Raw genomic sequence first — 4,050 nt, forward strand, 5'->3', positions numbered from 1 at the left:
CCAAGGGAGTGTAGGAGAAAGCTTCCTAGCTTTTCTCTCAAGTTGGTGAAGCAAAGAGAATAAAAAAAAAAGGGGGAGTAGGAATCTCTGAGAGCTGTAAACTGGATTAAATCAGCAGTCAAAAGTGAAGAGAGAACAACGACATTCTGAGGCAAAGGTCTGCAGCCTCCCCTGAACTAGATTGTCTGGATTGCATTGGTGCCTTTGTTAAATTGTGACTAAACAGACTTTTGCTTTAATTGAGGAGTCATGTTTTATATCACTTGTATAATTTAACATAAAGAACAACAATTTGAGATTGCATGTATTAGGAATAGAAACCTTAAAAGTCTGGGGTGTGTTTGTGTCCAGTCCCATTTACTCTGTTCCCTATAAACAAAATTGACTTGAAAAGTCACTTTATTAGTAAAGAGAGTAACACCGATGGATTAAACACATCAGTCTGTGAGTTTGCTGGAGAATATGGACCAACAGCATCCTGAAGATGAAGGATCACAGCAGACAGGGAGAACGTTGGGGAGCAGAGTTGGGTTCTAAAACAATATCCCAACATTCCATTTGATCCCAATTGATCTCTTATCAATTGTCCCTACCGAGGCTCTCCTTGCCTGAGCAAAAGCTGTTCACCATGTTTATCCCCTTCAAGGAGAGCCTTACTTACAGTCAGGACTGGGGTAACTCTGAGGAGTTGGGATCTCCCCATAACTAAATCAGGAAAACAATTTTAATCTGTCCTTTATGGGAGAGTGGCATAAATCCTTAAGAACTGTAATTTGCCGTTTGCCACGAACAATGTGGTGAACACAGCCAACGCATGGAGGAAGATATTTTACTCAGATGAAAACAAATCAGAAGTTTCATGAAAGATACAATATGAAACTAGCACAGTTCACACACCTAACACACACCACCCCAAGTGTGAAGCATGGTGGCGGCTGCATCATGCTGTGTGGAAACGTATTTTAGCACACCGGGGGAAGTTGTTACGTTGATTTAAATACAGGGCGTGGCTGAATCAGTTAGACTAAAGTTGTAAAAGACTGAGTGCTTGAAGCTCTCACAGAACAATGACCCAGAGCTACAGTTTAAGTGGCTGAGATTCATAGGAGTCTAGACGCAAGTCTGATTGAGAATCTGCTGCGAAGAGAAAATCAACACATGGAAGAAGATGATTTTCAATTTGACTGAGCTTAAGCAAAGGACGGATGGGGAAATTTACATTTTTCAGTCACTAGATATGTGAAGGTTGTAGGAGCCGACCAGAGATGCAGCTGTCGTTGCAGTTGACATTTAGATTTTTATTTGAAAAAACAGAAGAAGAAACAACAATAACTGTCCTGTCATTTTCCTTCCATTTTACAACACGCACCACTTTGTGTTGGTCTGACACATAAAATCGCAATAACATACATTGTAAGCTAAGGTTTTAACATGACCAAATCGGACAAGGTTTACGGGGTGTACTTTTGCGAAGAGCTGCAGTTTGGGGTTTGAACGAAATTAAAAGACACTATTTCCCTCCCGTCATAAAAGGGGAGTCTTAAAAAGCCTGCGGACTGAGAATCTAGAATTAGCATGACTTGACAGCAGCATGATTCCAGGCCTCAGTGACCCTGCTGCCCCGCAGGCGTAACCCCCCCAGCAGCTACCATTTGCTTGTTGCATCCGGCCATGTGTGTAATGCCTTGATTAATAAGTGTGCATTGACACTTAATTCTGTTTGCATGAGAAACACCATGTTTATCCCCTTCAAGTATATTAGTTCAGCGCTGTGGAGTTAAGCAGATAATCTTCCACACACGTACTCTGAATTGCAACTTTTATTTGACTTTTGCACATGAGCAAAGTGAATTAAATAACCTGAAATCAAACTGCGTGAAGGGTTGCGCGGCTCCAGGCTCGACGTGTTGCGTGAAGCGGATTAAACAGTAACATTTACAGGAGAATAAAGGCGGTAAGAAGAGGATGAAAATAATTTAGTTTAAACTGAGACTTCTCTGCCCCCTTGTGGTTGTTTCTGATAGAAGTGTAAAGCCCTTTACCATCTCTGATTTTTGCCTGTATGTATGTGATTCGGATAAAAAAACAAACAAAAAACTTAACCTAGAGTGCCATTAAAAACAGTTCTTGTCCTCTTATGGATTTGTTCTCGTTTCAGATGATCAGAACAAATTAGATATCAGATAAATAAATATCTGGAATAAAAGCTAAATTTCAAATGATGAGCTTATTTGTTGAAGGAAAAAAAATCTGTCTAACCCAAACTGGTCCTAAGTGACAAAGAAAAACCATCTGGGAAGCAACAACTACCATCAACATGTTGCATTTGCCGTTAATAAGCTTTTTACATCACTGCGGGAGAATTTGACCAACTCTTCTTTGTGGAAGTATTTTGTTCAGCTTCTCTTCAAGAATAACGGTCTTTAAAGGCCTTTGACTAGGCCACTCCAAGTACTTAATTTTGTCTTTAGCTGGCGTGTTTTGGGTCAATACTCTACTGCATAATCCAAGTACAGCTTGAGGTTATTAACCTGAAGGTCAGATATTCTACTTAAGGATTTTCTGCAGAGTCCATGGTTCAATCAGTTAGGGCAAAAATTACATCAAAAGTAAAGCATTTCCAGATCATCCCATTACCGCCACGCCTGACTGCTGATGTTATTTTTCTCATATGCTGTTAGTTTTGTTGCAATTGTTCCAGGATGCACACCTTTCAAAAATATATATTGACTTCTTTTGCATTGTGCCTTTAAGCAACTTGTTTGTTTGATTGTTTGCTTACTTAAAAGTGACTTTTTGGCAGAATGGGTTTGTACTGAAAATAAAACCAGTTTATTTCAGAAGATTTCTTGAATTATTCCCACTTGGGATCAAGTGGTATTAAAACAAAACGGCCTTTTATTTTTTAAATAAAACATTTCCAAAGTAATTAATTAAGGCTAGCTGAACTCAGAAGACAGGCATTTAATTCGGCTATGATACACTGACATTCTTTTCACTGAACTCAAATGTCAACAATTGTTTTTATAGTTCCTGTTTTACTACTATGCTTGTTAACAGGATTTTTTGCTTTCAAGGAATCTGACATCTGAGACCAGTAGCAAAAAGCAGCACATTTCTGGTCGCTCAGTAAAAACTGACATAAAAACACAGACATGTTGTTCTTGCACATCTTTTTGCCAACTTCATGCTGCCAGACTTGAAGTCCTCTCGTCAGACACATCCTGAATAAGTTGCAGTAGTGCAATTATTTTGTTGTTTTTCTGTATCAAATATGAGATATAAGAACGTAACAAAAGCTGGTAATTGTGTTTCATTGTGTATATTAAGTATGTAAGACCAGTATAAGGTCGCAGGAGGAAACAAGAGCTGAGGTGCGCTTCCAGGTCCACTTGTTTTATCGGTACCAAGCTCTGAATCAAAGTCAGTGAGACAGAAAAAACTAAAATGTATTGAAGTTTCTCTCCATACTTTAGAAGGTCACATAGTGATAAAAGGGAGAAGTGACATAGTACTAAATATAAACTGAATACACAAACAAAAGATTTAATACGTTCAGTCAGAAAAGATTTCCAAACCAGCCTGATCCAATTTGAAAAAGTCTCTCCCCTTTGAAATCATAAATATAAGTAGACACAAGTTAAAATCCTCTTTCCACGCCAAGACCTGTGCTGTACACGTCGTTCGGCATCATCAACATTTCATGACGCAGTGGAAAAACGATCAGTAAAAATCTGGCATGGTCACATTGCAAAAGCTAAACGGAAAATTGTTGAGGGAGATCATTCAGATAGCAACTGCAACACTAAAGGAGCCACAGGATATTTTTGACAAATACCGTTTGTGTTACTCATGACAACAAGCTGCAGTATTCTCCGTATAGTTGTACTATTTGATAAGGTTGGAACACAGAAAACATCTGCAGAAGCATCCAGGCCTGGTTGTCCCTAAACCTTGTGATGATGAAACCATGACAACCCTGTTGCGCCACCTTTCTAAATAAACAACATGAAGCAACACCAGAAAAATGTCAGACATAGTGAGACATGG

This window comes from Xiphophorus couchianus, chromosome 9, assembly GCF_001444195.1.
Source record: "Xiphophorus couchianus chromosome 9, X_couchianus-1.0, whole genome shotgun sequence".
NCBI lineage: Eukaryota > Metazoa > Chordata > Actinopteri > Cyprinodontiformes > Poeciliidae > Xiphophorus > Xiphophorus couchianus.